At 49.9% G+C, this 22,190-nt stretch overlaps 1 protein-coding gene across 3 annotated transcripts in view; it reads right to left on the reverse strand.

The window, feature by feature from the left end:
• Positions 1–14,210, reverse strand: part of RHBDF1 (rhomboid 5 homolog 1) — a 38,104-nt gene extending 23,894 nt beyond the window's left edge. For 2 of the 3 annotated variants that reach the window (XM_059826407.1, XM_059826406.1), the window contains exon 1: positions 14,168–14,200. The gene's annotated coding sequence lies outside the window, so the exon portion shown is untranslated. Of the gene's footprint in view, positions 1–14,167 lie in introns of all 3 variants that reach the window. The other variant, XM_059826408.1, reaches the window with a different exon arrangement.
• Between the last annotated feature and the right edge of the window lie 7,980 nt (positions 14,211–22,190).

The following is a 22,190-nucleotide window of genomic DNA, read 5'->3' on the forward strand; positions in this document are numbered from 1 at the left end:
AACTCCCCTGGTGCAATGCAAAGAGCTCCAGCATTTGCCCATGAGGATCACAAACAACGGGTCTTCCTGAGATGCTCTAAGCAGAGACCAGCCAAGAGGGACAGAGCCACCACTCTGGCATGAGCAAACACAACTTATTTCACACATGCCCCTCATGACACAACTCAAGAGCCTCCTTTCTGTGACTTCAAGGGCAAATTCAGAATCTCTGAATTGGCAACTCTTCTTTTTCCAGTACCTCTTCAATGAGCAGACATCACTCAACTTCCTTCCTGTCCACCTACAGAGCTGCCTTTGTAATGTATGTAAAACATACAAACGTGTAAGATTTGCAGCTTTATCAAACAGGGAGGCCAAACCAGGAAGGCAATGAATGAATCACTCCTGTACCGCCCAAAAGCTGCTGCCACAACGCTGCACTCCATGGAAGACCTTCCAATGAAATCTGTTTTCAGTCCCCCTTCCTAAATTGCCACAGACAGGAATGTCCACGTATCCATCACGCTGGCTTCATCGCGACCCTTGCAGACTAGCACATGGGGATCTCCAGCAGCGTGCACACACACCACATGCAAAGAAGAGGACAGAGCATGCACACACGTGGGGTCAAGCCCATGGTGTTATGATTATCCCCAAAGTTGACTCAGCTTTGTACTTCAGGCAAGAAGAAGATCTCAAGACAAAACTCATGTAGCTGACACCAATGGACTGCTTTCTCCCAACTTCAGCAGTTAAAGAGTTCTTTGAATAGCAAAGCATCAAAATTCATGTATAATAATTGTGTAAATGCACTCAGTGTTTAAAAACCAGGGAAGTTTCAAGGGTGACTGCGACTAGAGTACTTAACTCAGGAGCAAATTCTTCTACCAGTTTGACCTTTTTTACTTACCAAAATGTTCATTTCCCAGTAAAAGAGTGCAGTGAAGGCAGAGCTGTTCAGCATTCCCAATTCCATATGTGCATTTGGAGTGGACAAGAATAAACCTTACAAACACATGAGATGAAACTTGCAGCACTTGCCCTAGCAAGGCCCGATCCTCTGCACACTGTGAATACACGGCCACAGCATATGTCAGCCAACTACCTCTGACCCAGGGCACAAAAGAGACTGGGGTCTCGACACAAGAGGCAGGTTTCCAGGAGGTTAACAGTGAGACTGAATGTGAATCCAGCTGTATACATAGACGTATAGACTAGATGTACCTAGATGTATAGCTGTGTAGACAGATGTACAGCTGGATGGTTGAACATACGTCTTTGCAAGGCAGGTAATACCCCTTATTACACCTGCTCCTCACTCGAAGTGCTGCAGTCACTAATTTCTGTCTCAGCACTGCACTAAAAGCACATTCTGAGTTTCACAGTAACCCCTTGATTATTTTTAGGGGTTAGCGTTTCAGGATACAGTGTCCATACGGTGTCCAGGATACAGTTTGATCAGGCCAATGGGCTTTGTTTGAAAGTTGACTGCATTGACACATTTCATTTGAATGGTCCCATATCCTCAATCCCAATTTCTCAGTACTGTCCTAACGAGTGTTTTCAGGTCACTGACAGCAGCAGGATAGGAACACACACAGCACAGCCATGCAAGGTCAGGCCAAGCGTCTGTCTAAAGCCAGTATCTCATTTCCAACAGAGGATGCCTGGCAATGGGTACAGAGTACAGGATCACTTGACAGTCATATCTCCCAGGACAGAGTCATGGCATGTGCTATGAATAACTTGGAGGCTTCTTGTGCCAGAGATGTCTTTGCATTTAATGGTTCTGATCCATCTCCGTATCCATCCAATGATTTTTCTTCCAGAATTTATCCAACTAATTTTTTAATCTAAGCAAACTTTTAGTATTCATAACTGCACGTGACAAAGAGCTCCACAATTGAAACATGTGCTGTGTGACAAGCCATCTTCTTCAGCTTGTCTCTAAACCTGCTATTTCCTGGATTCACTTGATGCCCCGTAGTTCTTGGGCTAGAAAAGCGAACAGCTTTTCCCTATATTCTTTCTCCACGCCAATCCCGACTCTACAGATCTCTTCCATGCCCTTCCTACCATCCTCAGACACACACAGTGGGATCCACATCCAGCTGCTCAGTCCTTGGACAGGAGCTGTTCCAGACCTCTCACCTGTGCTTGTGGTTTGCAGCATCTCCTGAAGTCCAGAAAATTCTCCACCAACCTAGACATCAGCTAAGTATCTTCATCCTGGGTAGGTGGAAATGTTCATGCTTTCAAGCTTTTGTGAACTGTCATTGGGGCGTGAAACTCAGCTTTTGTAAACCATCAGGATAGAAATTCCAACAAGTGGCATCAAAAGAGAAGTCTCCACTAATACCAAAAACATGCAAGAGCCATTGGAGATGTGGGTAAGGAGGCTGTCTGAAGAGACTGGGAAGAGGTGGAAGGGCCCAATACCTGCCTGGACTTCTCCTCCCAGTGCTGGCACAGTCCCAGTCCTAGTGCCACCATCTGCACTGCTCAGCCAGCTCAGAAGCTGTTCCCTCAGCATCACAAAACTGAGGAATGCAGAAATAGAAACTCTTCTCCAGCACACAGGCTGAACGCACGGCATTTGCCCCATAGATTCTAACTGATCAGGTGCATGTGCAACTGTGGTAGCAGCACAAAAATTATTAATAAAGTCCATTTCAGTTAAAATAAACAAACAAAAGAAAGAACTTGTGTATTGCACGTACTCTGGGAAAGTCATCTTCAAAGCTCCATGCCAAAGCAAGGTCACAGTACCAGAACAAAAGCCAAATCCACTGTGCTGTGGGTCAGGCTGAGAAAGAGGGAGAGCGCATTAAATTCCAAAGTTGGCACATGATCAAGAAAAGCTGCTTAGTGAAATCCACCGACCCAAACAGAGAAGGAAAAGCCTTGTACAGAAGCCTGAGCATGCTCCTAAAACTGGCAGGCATCTCAAATACATTCAGAGATTTGCAAAGTCATTTCAAAGACAGACCATCCTTCCATTTAAACAGACAACTGAAGCTATTCCCATGTTGATTTTTTTCTTCCAAAACTTCCATTTTACCAGCATTCCCATTTAAAATAAAGCTGTTTTCTTCCTAAAAATATTCCAAATGAAAAACCAAACCAAAACAAAAACCGAACTTCATTCAACCCTACCACACAAACACACATCATCTGCTTTTTCCAACAACACTGCTCCTCTTCAGCACAGCGTGTGCATGTTCTTACAGACACCCCCAGGAGGTAACAGACACCGGGGCTAATCCGCTGCAATCCGATCACCACATCCCATGGTCAGCCTCCAGCTGTTTTCCTCCATTTTTCAAACCCCCATCCCTGTAACAGCTGTATTCGCAGTGCCTGCTATGCAGAGTCCCAGCCAAGTCCCGTGCGCCTGAAGAGGTCTGCCCATGCAGCTATTCTGGTTGAGGCACACCAGCAGGCATCCGGGTGGAGAGACGGCAAAGAAACCCGGATCCTAAATTTGTTGTCCAGACAGAGTGAGCCAGGGGAGACAGCGGGCTGCTGGCTTTGCCTCTCTCTCCAGGATTTCTGCTGGCACAGCAGGGAAAAGGCAGGAAGTCCAAGGAGAAGAGGAGCAGTGGGGTTTCAGTCTCGTGGCTGCCAATAAAACCATCTAGCATGGATCAGACCCAACAAATTACAAATAATATCTCAAATACCAGGAGTGAGCCAGACCTTTAAAACAAGCCAGATGGAGGGGCTGAGGGCAGGCAGGGACAGGGAAAGTGGAACAGGCCTGTGACCCTGCACTCTTGGGGAAAGCTGTTGAGGGCACAGCAATACCCAGGCTTCGTCTGAGACCACCACCACGTCCCACCCTAAGAAACTACCTTGGAAATGAAACAAGGCCATCAGCACTGCCCTGGCAGCGGCCCCGTGCAGGGCTCTCTCCTGCTTTCCCAACCCTTGCTGTCAAGCTTGCAGGAGATGCCGTAAGGCTTTGCAGACCCACAGGCTGCCAAGCAGAAGCTAGGGTCTGAGCAACCCAGGCACCTCTGAGCACGAGCCTGGCAGCGAGCTAGGCAGACACACTGCCCTTTTAGCCCTGCACAGCAGGGAGCTGGCAGGATTACTACTCCCACCCACTACCCACGCCGCTTTCACTGCCCTCTGCCATGCACAAGCTCTGCTTGAGTGCTGGTAGGGACTGACGCTGCCTACAACAGCCTGCACCAAATTACGCAGGCGACAGTTCCCCAAGGCCCTGCCTTCCGCTTGCAAGCAAACCAATCTGACAGCTAGGTGCTGCCCAAAGAGCAGTCTTGCCTTACTCCAGTAAGCCACTTCAAGGTGTTTTACCAGCACAATACTAACCCTAGTAAATTATTTCCTGTTAATCTGGCATCCTGAAGACGCTCAGACAATTTCAGATAAGCCCTGTGCAACCTGAGAGATGAAGGGTAGCACCAGCCTATTCAGTGATAGCTCAACACGACAGCAGCTTAGCTGAAACATCAAACTACAGCCCAAGCCTTTGTCCCCTGCCTATGTGAAACAGCACTCCTCCATCCCCAGCCTAACAGATCAGCGCTCAGGGAACTGCATTTGCCCCCGCCAACTCGCATGCAGCACACCGAGCCCCTGCACTCTCCTCTGGAGAGGGACCAGGCAGGAGGACTGGGTAGTAGATGACCTCTGACTAAAAGACATAGCTTTTCTGCAGGCCAGTGGGGCACATTGGAAAGGCCTGTGCCTACCCAAACTGTCATTTAAACTTTATTTCGAAATAAAACATGGAAGAAATGGATCTGGGGTAGCAAAAGCCTTTGGGCAGGCTCCGATGGAACAGAGGCCTTCGCCCTGTAGAGAGTGAATTAAAAGGCACACAATCTTCCTCCTGAAGAGTTTTGTTTTCAATCAGTGCTCTAGAAAAAGCTAGAACAGGAGCTACACGCTTGAGCAGGTGGCCATAAAAACCAGCATGCAAGTAGATCATGGAAAAGCAGCACACAAGCACCACGACAGAGCTGCGCCAGCAGAAACCCAGCAAGGTGGGGTGAATGCTGTGGGGAAGGTCTTTAACTTCTGCGGCTACCCAAGCAACCAAGGCAGTGCTGAGGGATCTCACTGTGAACCACTTAATTTAATTTGCTGAGAAATACCAGTGGAAACTTCCTGGCTTGGAAGAGGCCAGGCAGACCCCTAGGCAGGAAACGGGAAGCTACATTGTAAAAAACCAAGGGTTTGGATTTCATGCAAAGCCTAGTAGAATGATACTGGTATGCAAGAGGCACACCAAGAGTGCAAAGCTTCAACTGGGACCCGCTGAACTTGGAGAAGGCTCAGCTACATACAGAGTCAGAGGGTTTTAAATATAGGTAATAAAAACACCTGCCAGTAAAGTCTGAATGTATGTGAGCCAATCCCATGATCAGGAAAGCAGATCTGAGGTCCCTTTGAGCAACTGGTTTTCTTGATTTTCAGAAAAAGATGCGGGTCATGATGGAAATCAACCATAAATGAGATCCTATTGGAATGGCAGCATTAAAAGCTTTCAAGCAGCTTCACATGGGACTTGAAGGGTATCCAGGTCTGGTCCCCTCATATAGAAGAGAGAGGAAAAACAGGGAGCTCAAAAAACTTTTCTGATTCCTGTTAGTCCTCAAATCTGTAGTTGAACTTCTCCAAATACAGGTTAAAAGATGACCCCTAACTGCAACCTGCAAACACTCACAGAGGCAACAGACTCTGATCTTCAAGGTCCTTTTGTTGCAGCAGACAAAAGGCAGAATAGTAACAAGAACACAGAAGCCAACACTCAAAATTCAAGCTATAAAGATGTCACGGCCACTTGAAAGAGATGAAAGGCAACAGAAGAAGCAGTGTCCCCAGCCCTCTGTGTTGCCCCTCTTCCTCGTGCTGGCAGAGCATCCCCGCAGCTGTTGGGTGATCCACACTGGGAACTGACCCACGTTAGCTCAGCAAAGAAAACGGTTTGTTCCAGCCCAAGCCCCTTCCCAGATCCAAGTCACCACACGGCTCCACAAACACTTGTGCCAGCAGAAGGAAAGGGAAAGAAGCAGGAACAAAAAGATCAGCTGGAGCCAGATGACTGGACTGCTTCTCAAGGCAGCACAGTTTAAAGCGATCATGAAAACACAGCCAAAAACTCACACTTGTAGCACTGTGGGAAGCTAACAATTACCACAATGGAGGGGGTGGGTTCTGCATCTCTTGGGACTTAAATAATCTTCTGAGAAGTACCCTTAGTGCAGGTGTCGAGTGTAGCAAGAATAAAATACTACTGTATCACCACAGGCAGAGTGGTGGGGTCATTAGATGGGAAAACAGCCAAACCATCCACGGATTTCCCTAGAGCTGACAGCCAAGCCTCACACATGGGCAGCTTCCATAGAAAGGTTCCCAAGGGATGAGTTTCCCCTGCTCACCTATGGCCTGTGGCACCCGCAAAGCAACTAGGTGGAAGGGAATCAAGTAGAGCAGACTGGGCAGAGGGGCTGCCTTTTCCATCTCCTAAGCACGTGTGACCCAGATGACAGAAGCAGATTCACAGCATGAGCCAGCATGCCTGCACCCCAGAGCCCACACAGGGCCCAGGCGATGAGCAAGCAGTATCCAACTCCACCTTCTAGAGTAAACCCAATACACAGCCATCTACAACCTACCTAGGTACCAGCAAAGGGAACAGTCTGAGCATAAAACATAACCAACAAAGAGGGGGGAGCACTGGGAAACCTTCTGGAGTACTTTAGCATCTTCATCCTGTTTGTGTTTCTCCATGAACACACCCTGCAGCTTTGCAGAGAGAACACCAGCCTGCCACCCCATGCAATAGCCACATTTCCAGTAGCCACATCCTAATCCTCTGGTCATAGCACACCACTTATAGACTACATCTGGGCATGGACTGATGACGATACCTGCTAATAGCTCCAGCGACAGTACATCAAGCATAGGGGACGAGAAGCCAGCACTGACCAGCACTCCCATTCCTTAGGGAAGCCAGTAGAGTCAGCACTGCTTGGTCCTCAAAAGGAGCTGGTTTCCACCTAGATCCGTTACCAGCTACCTGATGGCTGATGCATCTCAGCATGCCTATGCAGGAAGCCAAGATACTACCGCTGGTCCAGTGCCACAGCGAACATAGCCAAAATGGATAACAAGTATAATCACATTAACAACTCAAATATTAACAATTCCAATTATAAACAACAGACTGCCAACAGTGGAAGTGTATCCAGAAGAAGGATCATCTATGCAAGCCTCATTCTGGCACCCTTCTCAAAGGTAACCACAGCTGCCCGTTGGGTTAGCGGTGCCGGCACTGAGCTGGCAGAGCTCTTCACTCTGGGGTCCCCAGCAGCCTCAAAGCACAGTTGTCTCAGTACCCTGCCTGGGTCTACAAGTTCTTCAGTGTCACTAGAGCTCCTCGTTAACAAAGAAGCAGGAAAGAATGATCACAGAAACTATTTTAGTACACATTTAGCTCATTACAACAATTCAACGGGGCTCCAGAAGACCCTGTTCCAGATTTATTTTCATTGCTAATAAAATAGATGCACTGTAAAGTACTGGCTGATCCACAAGTACCATGGACACAGTCATTGCCTCAATTATACAGCAAGGTAAGATTCACAAAAATGTTTTTGTCAGCGCAGCCATGACCCCGCATTAGAAAACAAAAGACAAAACCAACAAAATCCTACCACTGTATTTTAACAAAGGTATAATTTTTCATTAAAATTCTGCATTTGTAAGTTTTTTCTACCAGCTCTCATATTCATCACAAGTACCGTAAGGGTTCGGGACACAAGGAAAGCTAGGAACACAGCACTGGTATATGACCCTCAAGACAGCAGTAAACACTGGCTCTGGTTGGTTTTGGAATAGCTGCTGCCTGTGCACCCACCTCAAGAGCAATTTTCTTGGTAATGCTTCTTAGTGATTACAACATTGTTCATTTAAAAAACATGACATCAATAAACAATTGATGGAAAAGCAACTGCCAAAACTAGCAACCTCCCCTAGAAAGATTACAGGACCCCAAACCAAAAATTATGTTAGACCAAAAGCCACCCAACCTCTATGGCAAAGACTCTTGGTACTAAAAGCAGCTAAGAATCACTGTTTGTTGTGCTAAATAAAAATGCCTCACTGGCAAATGAGATCAAAACTGCCGCAGATGACAACATTTCCTATGGAAAGTTACATAAAACCACGGTGAATAGCAATCTAAAAAAATCTTAGAGGAAATAACAATAACAAATGCTGGAGCCACCAGAAGATAGACTTTATATTCAGGAAGGATGGAAGCCGCAGCATCTGAGCCATTCAGGCCAGCTCTCTTTGCCTGTTCCTTTGAAACTCAGAGCATACTCACTCACTATCACACACCCGCTTTCTCCAACACAACCATAGCTCTGTTCACCTGGATACAAGATAGAGAACAAGGCTGCACCCACCAGCAGTGCCCACAGCAATGAGGCCCACTGGAGAGCCTTCAAAAGAACAGTTACACAGCCAAGGACTCGGAGCAGAGCTAGTTCAGCTGGAACTGCTCTTCCTAAGCATTAGCTGATTTAGCCAGGGACACAGAAGAGCTAGCCTGCCATTCTGATGCTCCAATTGCTACTCTTGCTAGTGCTCAACAGCTGGCCACACACCATCTCCTACATTGTCTAATTGGAAAGCAGTTGCAGGAAGAGCTCGTCTTGCTCTGCAAGTGTGTGTACACATGTGTACGTTCACATGTGCCCAATGCACCAACTCATTTATAACGTAAATAGAAATAATCATAATGCTACCTTTGTTTTAGCAAAAAAAAATTAAAATCTAAGTGAACCATACTTCTTCAATCTGAGTTAATAGCACATTCTCTCTCAGTGTTCTCCCTGAAATTACAGTCCCAGAGCAGTCACAGAAAAGGAAGGTACACTCACACTTTTTGGCAAAACAACTCACAGCCTGCTGTCTTCTACAGTTCACTTTAAAGCACTGGGCTTTGAATTCAAGTGACAGAGAAACATACCTCCCATGTGCTGATTACTACAGGACAGTAACTGCTGAAATATGGAAGCTGTATTCATCAACCCAGGCATCTGAGCCCTCAAGATCTTAAAATTCAAGCTGTTATAACTTTCACTGAGTCAAAGCCATGTAAGTGCTGGACCTGTAGAACAGTAAAAGCAGCATCCTGCACAGCTTCAGGATGACCTCATACGGATTGTTCCTTTTTAAAGAAAAAAAAAAAACATCTTCAAAGCAGGGATTGCTGCTGACCAGCAGAGCAAGGGGCTGTCTCTCAGCCAAGTGGAAACAGGAAGGGGAGGAGGCGGCAAAGGTAGGCTTTCCAGAAAAGGCAAGATCAGGCATGTCTTGATATCTCTTCTCCCCCTGGGAAGACTGTACTGTGCCAGGGAAATATTTTGCAATGATACTTCTTAGTTCACTGAGAAGAAATTACATTTCCTTTAATAATCACTGTGTTTTAGAGATGCTCTGATTACTAAGGCAAGGTCTGTTTGTTGCTAAAGGCCCCAGAATTTGAGAACATGCCCGCTACTCAGGTCTGTATCGTGATAGTTCTAACACTTCTATAGTATGCAAAAAGTAGCTTTAATTATATTTGAAACAAATGGTGTATCTACATAGTTGAAAAGTGCACCCAAAAGAAATTTCAGCAAGAACAAGCCTTATGTCAATCTGACATTTGCTGTCTCTGCAGCAAACAGAGCACACAATCAATGAAACTTGCACTCTATAGCTTTAGGAGATTTAACAGTTATGGTTAACATGAAGAATAAGCTCTCTGCCTTCAACAAGTAGCAAACAGCCACTGTTTATTATTCAAAAGGATTTGACCATAGTTCGGATGATTTGTTGAAAAATTTAGCTACTAATTTACTCGTTGTGGCATCATCCCAACACACATTAAAAAAAAAAAACAAACAGCAACACTTCCTCATTCCTACAGCAGCATGGACTGAAACTACAAGTATGAGAGGTGTGATCTTAAGTGGGCTTCATCCAGTCCTGGACAGCAGCTGAATGAGCAGGACCAAAAAAAGAAGCGAGCAATTGGAAACCCCTGAAGTTCAACTAACAAGGACACAACCATAGGCTGTCTCAGCGCAAACACAATTTCCACTGCTCCCTGTAGAAACTTCACACTCTCAGGGCTGCTCCTAGACCTTCCCAATGGCACAGTCAAGCCTGGCTGTGAAAACAGAGAGGTTGGCAGGCAAGCCTTGCCGTCCCCACGCTGTGCTGCAGTGAGGGTCTTTAGGACTCTGTGCAAGCAAGCCTGGCTGGCAAGAGCACACACCACACACCAAATTGGTTTGGGGTCTTTCAAGGACACAGAAATAGGGCTACCACCATGACCACAGGAAATGCTGTCTAATAGATCCATTTCCTTCCAAGGTTAAATCTTGCCTGTTGCCTCTCTAATCTCTTGGGACTAATAGCTGCAAGGCTCGGATTGCCCCTCCCTAAATATTTTGGTTGTGCTGACCTCAGAGGGGAGTCACTGGACACTAACAGAGTAAGCAACAGGTCCTGATGTCCATTCAGTTCAACCGGTTCATCTGCTAGTTCTGAACAAGGCAAAAAAATAAACAAAAGACCAAAAAACCCCCCAAAAAACCAAAACAACCAACCACAAAGCTAAAAAAAAAAAAAAAAAGGCCAAAATTTGTCTCCCACCACCAGGGAGACAACTACCTGCAAGATGCCAGACACCAGGGCTTCCCCTCCTCTGAAGAAAAACTATCTTCACTCTACTTTCCAGAAGCACTGGGACATTCTACCCATGACCCAAGCACAAGTCCCTCTAAATTCAGGTTGCAGCTCCCACAGCGCAAGTTGAGATGCTGTCACACTCTCAGCAGAGAGGATGCAACACAGCTCTCTCAGCAGGCAGGCAACACATACGTTCTGTGATTTACTTAAAACTACAGCAGGTACATACCCAGCAGCAGGGAGGCAACCTTACAAAAATGGTGCCAGATCTGCACATTTCTTGTCTGTTTCGTTACAACTAGATGATGATAAAGTTAGACTTGGGGCCCAGCACCTCTTCAGCTGAAAAGAAACTAATCCACACCTAAGCTCAAGGAAAATGTGAAGGAAGGAACCCATACCCGAGTTTGAAGTATTTCTACTGAAATGGGTCATATACTGGCAACAGGCAGGTGGCTGAAGGAACAGCAATTAACAGAAGTGTCATGTTGGGTCACGATTAATGCTGGAACCTCCGACGAGGGCGCATGGTCTCCATGGGATGCCAAAGCCTCCAGAGATAACTAGGGAAGACAGGCAGCAACCACAAGGGAAAAATCTTATCAAAGACTGTTCTGCTGGATAAAAGCTCTGGAGATACAGATAGAGAAACGTCAGGATCTCAGCTCACAGCCAGTCCCACTCAGCAGGCAGCATCCCCTGCAGCACACAGGGTGCTCTGCCAACCTTTTTGCTGGATGCACTGAATGGAAGAGGAAAACAACCCAAGACTCCTGGTCCTGTTGCCCATCTCAGGCCTCAGCACTAACCAGGCTGTGTTTGCACTGCAGAGAGATCCAACACACTGAATGGAATCAAATCTTTACTAATTATATCGGAGCATGTGGGCTCTGTGCCCAGAATAAACTGTCCTATCATGCCACACTCAGCAGACCCTGCCTCTTTCAGGGGAACATGCTGGGACTTGCTGGCTACTCTCCGGGGCTGGATTCCAGAGGAACAGGACTGATGACCCCAAAAGGAATTCCTATTCCTGCCTCATGACCTCGCTCGGCTGCAGACTTGTTGCAGTCCCCACCACGAAAGTGAAACGAGCCATCTGCCAAGTCCAGTGACGAGGCGCTGGCCCTCTGCAAGGGATGTAACTCCTGACTGAGGCGACACGTCAGGGCCACGCACTCTCAGCACCAAGCCATGGGAAGGATGAGCTTGCTAGAGAAGAGGTGCCTGCTCTGCTCTGCAGGCAAGCAGCGCTCTCCGCATCCAAAGCTCATCACCCTGGCTGAAGCCTACCCAGCACAGACCAAGACATTCCTGAGACCGAGGCCAGCCCATAGCTTTCCCCAGAACCTGAAAAGCCAGTTTGTAGGCAGATCTCTTGCGAGTGTATTGCATAAAAAAAAAAAAAAAAAAAAAAAGGCCTGTCATGGGAAGTCCCAGAGCAGAACTAGTTTTGTGGGAGTTGCTTTTACACTGCGGAGCATTAACCTCCTTTCATGGGAACGCACAGGAGCAGGCACACCACTGACACATGACCACACGTGAGAGCCACTGCCTTCCAGGGGGTTCAGGACCGATGAGCACAGAGACCATAACGAAGCTCGTTCCCCTGTTCCAAATCCACAGCACCTCTCAGGAGGCTGGCTCAGGAATAGCATTGTCTCCCCATGAGCCTGCACACAGACAGTGGAGACCTGGGCTGCCCAGCAGTAGGCACGAGGATCTAAGGACACAAGAGGGATGCAGGAAGAGGGAGGGAGGATAGCTGTTATTAGAGCAACAGAGGGTTAAAAAAAGCAGACAAGCTTTCAGGCACACAAGGCCTTTCCTAAAGTCCTTTTAACAATCAAAACTTGAAGGAAGGAAGTAAGTATCTGAAAGTTCATCTGTTTCTTCCAACTATATCAACCAATCTAACATGAGTTATCACCTCCTCTTGCAAACCCTGCACCATCGAGATAGAAGAGCTGGAGAGCAACATATATCTACCCACTGGAGTGGAGATGCAATTCTCCTTCCAAGGGTCTGCTTTCCAGCTTGTCCCAAGTGGGCCCTTTTTACCCCTGTGGTCGCAGCACGAAGGGAGCTACTTGTCTTGGCTGCTCTGTCAGCGTTACTGCTGTTAACACCCTGTGCTCCTTCCTCGCCCCATGCTTCGTTCAGAAGCACCTTCAGCTTTGCTGCCTTGTCCCTTACCGTTACGTGTGACTATTTTTTCCTTTACTGCAGAATGCACAGCTTTCTTCCCAGAGGAAATTAGCAGCCATGGGGACAAAAACAGGAAGAAAGGAAACAACTTCCTGCTCGCTCTGAGACCCGGCCTGGAGACATCCCTGACCAACACCGCGCACCCCAACACGAAGCCAACCTGCATGAGAATCAGCATCAAGAACCAATGCTCCAGCACCAGACAAAACTCATTTTGTGCTGCCGGCCCCCTCTCCTGAGTTACACGAGAGAAAAGCACAAGTCAAAATAGGCACAAGGGGCACTTTGGCACGGCAGGGCTAGCTCTGTGCGCACACTGCGATGGGGGGAAGGACAGGTCGCGCTCCGGGGAGCCCGAAAGGACTCAGCACTGAGGGTGCAATCCTGCAAAAGCTTTACTCAGGCTCGCGTTGGGCTGCTGCGATCCCCTGCTTCACGCCAGCAGCGCACGGTGTGAAAAGTCAGTTCAGGGACTCTATCCAGAGGAAAACGAATCTTTTACATGTAAAAAGCGATACGTTTTCCAGCAGGATCAGCTCACAAGGTGGCTGCCAAAACACGGGTGCCAGCATCAGGGGAGGGACGGGTGGCAACGCGTGGCAAGAGGTGGGGGTGGAGGGCCCCTTCAGCTCCAGCGTGGACTTGGGAGCGACTGAAATGGGCCATGAACGCGCACCTGCACCTACGGCCGACAGCGCCCGGGTCACCAAGCTCCCAGCACCCGTGGCCGACCCGGACCCCGGCTCTCCGGGGCCGCGAGACCGCACAGGTCCAAGGCTGCTACCTCTGCCTGCCGCTGACAGGGCCGGGCTCCCACCTGAGGCACCGAAGGCCGCCCCCGCTGCGCCTCGCCTGACGGAGCTGGAGGAAGTGCCGGCTGCGGGGCCGCTTTCTGAGGGTCCCCGCCTCCGGCTCCGCGGCCGCCACCTCAGGGCGCCGGCCCTGCCCCGCCGTCCGCCGGAGGGCCGCTCCCTGACCGGCTGAGGCGGCGCGGCCCGCGCCGCCTCAGCCGGTCAGGGAACGGCCCTCCGGCGGGCGGCGGGGCTGCCCCTCACGGTCGGGCCGCCAGCAGGGGGCTGCCGAGCCGCGGCTGAGGCCGGGCCGCGGGACGGGACGGGACGGGACGGGACGGAGCCCGCAACTCACGTGCGCGCCGTGCGCCGGGGCAGCCCCCGCCCGGCCCCGCGCAGCGCCCCCCCCCGACCCCGCTCCCCCCCCCCCCCAGGCCCGGCCCGGCCCCGCGGTCCGCACTCACCGTGAAGGCGGGTGAAGCGCAGCGGCGAGCCGCCGCTCGGGTCGGGCCGCCCCCCAGTGCGGCTTAAGGGACCGGCGCCGCCGAGCTCGGCCCGCGTAGGGCGCGGAGACTCCTCCCCCGTGCCAGGGGCCGGCCGGCCGGGCACGCCATTCACAGCCGCTGCATGCAAATGGGAGACGGGAACCGAGCCGGGTTCGGCGGCGTGAGTCCCGCCGGGGAGCTGCCAGCGCCCGGGGCCGCGGGACGACGCATCCCGCCGCGCCGCCGCCCTGACTCACGGTGTAGGAATGCGCCGCGCCGGGCGGAAGCCACCGGCCCGCCCGCAGCCCCCGCAGCGCGGCCCCCGTGGTCCCGGCCTGGAGCCCCCGCCTCCCCGCCGCCGTTTTGGGGTCCGCCTCGGGGGTGGGCATCGCCCTTCAGGCGTGCAGCCGCCGACCCCCAGCCGAGCCGCGGTGACACCGCTTAACTCCAGGTCCCGTTAGCCCCGGGCCCGCGGGGTGCTCCCGCGGCTGCTGGAAGCTCTGCTTCCCCGGAGCGCCCGGCTCCGCCAGCAGCCGTGCCCGGGGGGAGCTGGGGATCCCCGCCCGGGGAGCCCCGGGGCCGGCAGTCACTCGGGGCACTGCTGGCAGGCGCTCAGGGGAGGGGAGGGCCCGGCTGAGCCGCCAGGCCCCGGCCAGGCCTGCCCCGGCCCCGTTGCCACCCATGGGGAGCCCTCGCCTCCCAGTCTCTCACAGGGGTGACGTGCGCTGCCCTCGCACAGAACAGCTTGGTTGCTCCCAGTCACCTCGCTCCTTCTTGCTGTGTCACTGCCCTTTACCTGCTCCTTGCCTCATCCCCCCCCTTAGTCCTGTGTTTCCCATCAAGTTCTTCACACCTCCTCCTCCAGCCATGTGGTTAGTGTATCATCCCTTCCCTAAGCTGCTTCTTTCCTCCAGCTTAAACATTTCCCCCTTCTAGATGGCATCCTCCCACCTCGATCGCCCAGCCCTCCTCGCCTTTGTCCTGGGATCATTGCCGAAGATTTCTCCATCCGTCCTCTCTGGAGCATTGGTCAGCATGTATTGCTCACGCAGAGGGTTGCTGGAGCTCTAGCAAGGCCTGCAGCACGCACATCCCTCTTCAGCGGGTCCCCAACCCGCAGCTGCAGATGCTTTTTGTATTAGTAATAACGGGGGGGGCCGCGTATTCCCTGCCATCTTACTGTGTCTTCCTTGCCGACCTGCGTGCGAGAGCAATTGAGAGGAGCGGGAGCCGCCGTCACGGGGGCCGGCGCTCCCTGCGAAGGGTGAGCTCATCGGTACCGCACCCGCCCCTGCACGTGCCCACGCACGGCAACGGCAACCACGCTTCGAGGGCAGCCCCCCAGAGAGCCTTGCTAACTACATCGCGTCTCGTTAGCTAATGAGCAAACACAGATCAGCCTCAGCTAGTCCTGGCCGAGGTAGAGATCAAACTGCACGCAGAAACCCTGACCGTCCGCAAAGCTTAACAGGCACAAATTATTTTCAGATGTTTCGACCACATAAACAAGGAAAAGAAGCGTCCAGTAATGTAACGGAGCAGAGATGAACTCGCAGGCCCTTCAGCATCTCCCAGGAGGAACGCTCTGGAGCCGGAGTGTGACTCTGACCCACCCCTGCTCTTTCTTAGCCTCCTGCCAACAGTACGTGCATTTTGCAAGAAAAACAAAGCTTTTTCACCGAAATGTGATTTCTAACACTCTTGCAGACAGCACTGCTAACCCCGTCCCACAAGCTCTCATTCCCCCAGTGCTTCCCTGCCCCTGCGTCTGTGAGGTGGGATTCTTTCACCCAACTGCAGGCACCTGCGCTTAGTCGGATAAGAGCTACCCTCTTGGTCAGGAATACGCCCTCCTTGCTCCCATCGCCACCCAGGGTGTTTCTCCTTCAGTGCACTGAGTCCTATCAGCCTAAAATACGTGGGGTAGGGTGACTTAAGGCCAGCTTCCGACTGCTGCTCTCTCGAGCACGAGCTGCTGCACAGCAGCAGTTTGGTGCTGAGGGGACATTTATAGGCTGTGAAAGGGGGAAGTAGAGTCAAGTGTCACCCACCAGCCCTGGTCCTGAGCAGGTCATCCAGCCCGACAGCCTTGTTTGTTTTCTCCCTCATGAATGCTTGCAGGGAGTACTTCTGCTGGAAACGTGGTCTCCAAGGACCAGCTGAAGGACAGCTCTCTTCTGGTGCTTGTTACGTTTAACATGAACATGTGATTACATGAATTTGCTTCGTTCTTCTCTGCTGGAAACTGGAATTTCCTCCCTTCTGCTTGAAACCCATGAGAAACTGTGATCTTGCCACAAGACATGGTTAAGACCCAGTGAAGTAGATATCCATCAGCATGTGAATTGCAGCACTTTTACTGCCGCAGCTCACTTAAGCTGCTCCTTCAAAGCCAGGCGAGCCACACACCTGCCCGCTTACAGCCAGGCACTGGAGGGTCTGCACCGGCCAGGAGTGGGGCAGAACGGCCCGTGGGTACTTCACACGCTTGTTCAATACCTCATCTTCATCAGCACCCCATGGTTCTCCCTCCTGCATGCACATTTGTATGCAATGCTCCCTGGAGCACTGATCCTGTGTCATCAAGTATTAAATCAGGCTGCACTGTATATTGATTATACATCCAAGTAGGCGAATGGTGGTGTTGGCATGTGCTTATGGCCACCGCTGGACACGTGGCACCAGGGAGCCGTGCACTGCTCCGAGCCAGCGCAGCCCCTTTTCCCTTACTGTCTTACAGCCTGCGTGCATTGCCTAAACAGTTATGTGAGGACAGCTGGGACACACCAGGAGCACAGAGGTGTATTTTTATCCGGATCGCCAGTTATCTAGACAGATTATTTGATTTTGACCTGCTTTGTTCAGGGTTTAGGCCAAGAAAACATCCCAGTGTCCAGCAAGCACAGCGGAGAGCATCAGACTGCAGCCTTCGGAGGGAAAGCAGAGCTCCCTTTGCCTTCTGGAAATACACAGGCTTTGCAGTGCCTCCTGTGCTGACATGAAGCAGTGGCACAGCCCTGGCAGCTGTCCTAGCAAACAGGGAAGAGGTCCAGAAAGGCCTGGGATTTCTTCTGGGGAGGATTAGTAACAGAGAAACCCAAGCAAAGTCCCACAGAGTTTCAAATGCAGGTGGCCTGGCCAGGAGCCAGAGAGGGAACTGCCAGGAGCGAGAGGATGGGATTCCCCTTGAGGAATGCATTTCCAGGGCGGATCAGAGATCACCTGCATCCCCTCACCGGGGAACAAACCAGCTACCCGGGTACCAGCGGCAGGTCAGATTCACACCCCCAGTTCCGTGGCGGCGGGGATCCTGCTGACAGGAGAAGTGGGGTTGGTACTGTGGGATCTGTTCGCCGGAGCTGCTACAGAAATAGTCTCCTCTTCTGATGGTTGGACTTGATGATCTTACCAACCTTAATGATTCTGTTATTCTGTTGTTATTCTTCCTTGCTACCCTGCAGCCCCGGGGTGTACAGCTGGCATTGCTGCTCTCTGCCCCAGCCTCACGCCAGGAAGAGCAGCGCTGGCTGCTCTGAGCACCCAGCCCCAGCAGTGCCCTTTCTCCCGCGCTGTGGGTGCTAACGGCCCATTGATCTGAGTGTCAGCACAACATGCTTGGAGTACAGATGCCTCCCCTCCAGATCAGATGCCAAGCTGAGAATGCAGGTGCTGCTGACCTGCAAAAAAATATTGACACTTTTTGGAGAGCAAATGAAATACCTTTTGCTTTCAAAAAAAAAAAAAAAAGACTCTACTAACAAGCAGCTATGTTGCAACTTGAATTTCTTATAATCCACTCAATTTACATTAAGTTCAAAAACGTAACACTGGGCAGAAAGTCTTTTGAAGCCTCTGTCCCCCTCAGGCACCAGCAGACATTGCAGACATTATTATGCGGGATCACGCAGTGGCAATAAGGGACACAGAGGTGACTTTAGCCTGGCAATTTCGTGCGTCTGGCGAGGTGCTGGATGTACTGTGGGCTGAGCTGGGAGCAGGCCTGCAGGGCTGCACGCAGAGCAGGGACAGGGTGTTAAGCCCGGACTTAAAGCCCAGGGAAGAGGCCCAAAAATAAAACCAAGCCGCACCGTCCTAGTCTGTAGCTTATTCAGCCCAAACACAGGCATGGTCAGTGAGTCCCTGTGGGGCTGGGGACCAAAACCAGGAGACGAGGCGGGAGGGGTCTGGGAAGGTGGTGGTACCCCAGACCGGTCACAGCCACAGGAGCTGCTGCCCAGCAGAGCATGAGGAAATCACATCAAAACTCAACCCCTTCATTTTCTGCCCAGATTAATTGCAATTGATCATTCCTAGCTCTAGCCGCAGGGAATGTGTGTGTTTGCGGTGCCAGGGGGAGGTGGAGGAGTGGAAATAACATAAAACTAGGGTTTCATAGCCAGCCCTTACAGAAATATTTATTTTCAACTGTATTTCACCCAGAAAATCCATTCAGATCAAAATGGCAGTTTTCATCTTGGTCTACCCATTGGGGGAACTGACAAAAAAAAAAAAAAAAAGAGGGAAAAAAGCATGTGTAAAGAAGGCTATTATTTCCAAAATACTTAGGAAATGTCGCTTAGCAAAATAGCTTCCTTCTCCCCAGTTTAATCCAACAAAAAAAGGAGCTTTTAACATATATATATAACATATACATATATGTATGTTTCATATGGAAGGAATAAAAATGTCATGGAATAAGTAAGATGAAACTCCCAAAATATTTGTCATGTAGCCTGAAAGACTCTTATCATTTTCCAATCCACTATTGGCAAGAGATGAAATAATATTGCTTCAGAATTTCAAAACTAGACAGATTTATTTCCAAGAGGCACACGAGAACTCTTATAAAGCAGTCAAATACGGAGCGTAGTCGCCAAGCGTGTGATCAAACCTTGCTATCAGAATGCAGACACGGAAAAGGCTGAATTCAAATTGCGCACATTACCTTTTAGTTGGTGATTTGTAATTCTGGGGTGCCCGAGTTTTGAACAGTGACTCTCATTTAAATGTCCAATTTCTGCTATTGGGGAATGGATGCTGGGAGGGAAAGATGAGCCACAAGGAGTGTGAGCTCTGTGACCAGGAGTTGAGCATCGTAGTGGTGTTTGGGATCCTTGCTGGTCCCCCAGCCAGGGATCGTTAGCAGCCACTGGTGTCACACTTGCTTCCAGTACTCAGAGTTATTCATGTTGATGAAGAAGAGGTGCATGAGAGGTAGGAACACAGCACATCAGCTTGACAGATGCCAAGGAAGCCCATCCCCAAAGCACTGCGAGAAATGACACCAGGTGGAGAAGCAAGGTTTGGTAGCCTGCAGCCAGTAAGTGCATCCCTCCAGGTTAGCCCAGGTAGCTTCTAACCTGCTGCTGGGAACAAGCCCTGAAGGAGAATATTCAAAATTGGCAATAACGAGTGATCTAGTTCAGTTCAGAAAGGAGAGCATCACGGAAAGGGCCTCAAACCCAGCATTAGCCACAATGAAGTTCAGCATCTCATAAGTCCCCATATTAACTAAAAGGGAATTGAATTTTTTTTAAAAAGTAGTATTTCCAGTTCAGTTATTCATAAATGAACTGAAAGAGTTCATAAAAGAGCCGAGGAATTTTGGTTGGTCTGTCAGAAATAAACCACATTTTTAAGGAAAGAGCAGAGATATGCTACCTTGATGTAAAAATATTAACTCAGTAATTGGAGAAAAAATTAATTTAGTTACTGACAACAACCTTGTAAAGAACTTGCTCAGCTAAAATAGCAGGGCTTTGTGTAAATCCCGTAAATCTTTAAACAAATCTTTAAGAATAGTTTTGGCATAGGCAAATAAGATACAAAGTAAGGGGCTGAAATTTCGAAGTAAAATTCACTCTCCCTGTTTCAGTAACATAGATCCACTCTCCACCAACAAATAATTTAACCACGTCATACTGTAGTTAGTTAGACTTAAGGAACAATAATATTTAATGTAAAAACTATTCCAAACAATCTGATTTCATGGGTTCTGGTCTAAACTTTATCAGTCCCCCTGTGCTGCCCAGTCAATAGGAAAAGGTATGACTGGAAAGGTGGCTCCTCTTCCCGGTCTGCCATTGCTCTGTTGGTTTGGTCCTTCTATGCTATTCCTGATTTTTCAGGTTGAAACAGGAGCTGAGGAAGGGGAGGGGGTCACCAGCTTCCAAAGGTTTTATGAGCTCTGTCTCTGGCATGTCTAGTCTGTGGCCTTGCTGTTGAGTTTTGAAGATCTCCAAGGAAGGAGGTCCCACCACCTCTTCAGGTCCTGTCCCAGGGCTGCGCCGCTCTCACGGGGAAGAGCCCCGTCTTTCTGCGCAGCCCGTTTCCCTTGTCACTGCTGTGGCCTCCTGCCTTTGCAGGGTCCCTCTAACCCCCATGGGCCGTGCGAGGTGCATATCGATCCCCTCCACCTCCTCCTCCAGGCTGAGCAAAGGTGCTCTCTCATCCTCTCCTCCCCAGCCCCAGCCATCCCAGTGGCCCTCCACCAGCCTCTCCAGTTTCTCTGCCTCTCCCCTCTACTGAGCATCCAAAAACGGGCACCGCGATGCATGTACACTGAAATACTGGTGCTGTGCAAACACGAACAGAGGATTATTTGTCATTAAACCCCATCAACAGTGAGCCTACAAACATCTGTCAAAACTCCCTATGCTGTAAAGACTCCCCACTTTCCAGCAGATTTTTTGGTGCAGGAACTAAAGAAGTCACTGCTGACCTTAAACAAAGAAGCACTGGTGGGGCTGTCTCTGTCTTTCCAGACCTTGGACATGGTAGAAAGAGGAAGCTGCCAGCCAAGTTTTTAACCGATTTTCTGTTTATGCTTGTCATTAGATGCCAAACCAGGGGAAGGCAAGAAAGGAATAATTCTTAAACCCAAGAAGAAAGCAACTGTTAAACTTGACTCCCACCCAAGACCCCTGCATGTATTACATTTTATTACAAGCATTTATTACCAAAAGTCTACACTTGGAGCAAATTATCCCAGCGGAGCGATACGGTTTAGCACTAGCCAACCTACAAATATCTGCCTTGCTTGTTTTTCCTTTTTTTCTGGAACATGAAGCATTTTGAAATCATCTGGAGCTTCCTACTGCTTCAGGACTTGTGAAGTCCCAATGCCAGTCATTCCGAAAACTCCTAAGTCACTCTTTGGAAAACTTTTGGGTATACACATGACCAATTTGTCCTCTCAGAGCCTCGGCTAAGGCAGACTGTCTGCCCCAGAGACCTGTTCCCTCTTTCACTGGGCGTGACAATTGCACCAGTGAATATGGTCAAAGCTTCAACTAGACAGAAAGCAGAAGGCCAGTCTCCCGAAGGATTTGATAAAACAGAGCATGTCTTCATTCCAGATTGCTACAAAGCCCCTGGATTTCAAGTTGTCCACAAAGGAAGGATCTGTACAAAATATCTAAGCCTTTCCAAAAAAAAAGCCCACAAATGTTTGGACACAGTCCATTTTTAATGTAACGTACAGAAACTTCTCAAAAACTGGGTGGAGAATTGTTTCAGAAAAGGGTGAAACCTTCCAAACTGCTTGCTTCCAAAACCCCTCTGAGCCCTGTGGAGGAGACGGACAGATGTTTTGCTGAAGTCCCAGCGAAATCACCGCAGGGTGTGCATGATCATCCAGGAAAGGGCAGATCTGGAACTTCGCTGCCCCAGTCCGATTCCTCCTGAAGCAGACAGGCTGCAGCAAGAGGGACAAGCTGGACGGGCTCATGGCTGGGCTGTGCAGCTTCCCTGGCGTGAGGTCTCTCCCGCACTCCGACATCCATGGTTTGGATCACAGCCCTCGGTGCCAGCAAGAGAAAGAAGCCGCTCACTGTCTCATTCCTATTCTCCCCTGAATAAAGCCTCGCAGGAAAGGGAAGGGATCATTTCATTTCTTAAAGGGCAGCTGACTCCCCTCTAAATGGCCACATTCTTGTCCTGCTCGCAGAGTGTGGCTGGTGCCAAACTTGGTCACAAAGACGTATTCACGGCTTTTTCCTTC

The sequence above is a fragment of the Gavia stellata genome, chromosome 18 (assembly GCF_030936135.1).
Source record: "Gavia stellata isolate bGavSte3 chromosome 18, bGavSte3.hap2, whole genome shotgun sequence".
In the NCBI taxonomy this organism is placed as follows: domain Eukaryota; kingdom Metazoa; phylum Chordata; class Aves; order Gaviiformes; family Gaviidae; genus Gavia; species Gavia stellata.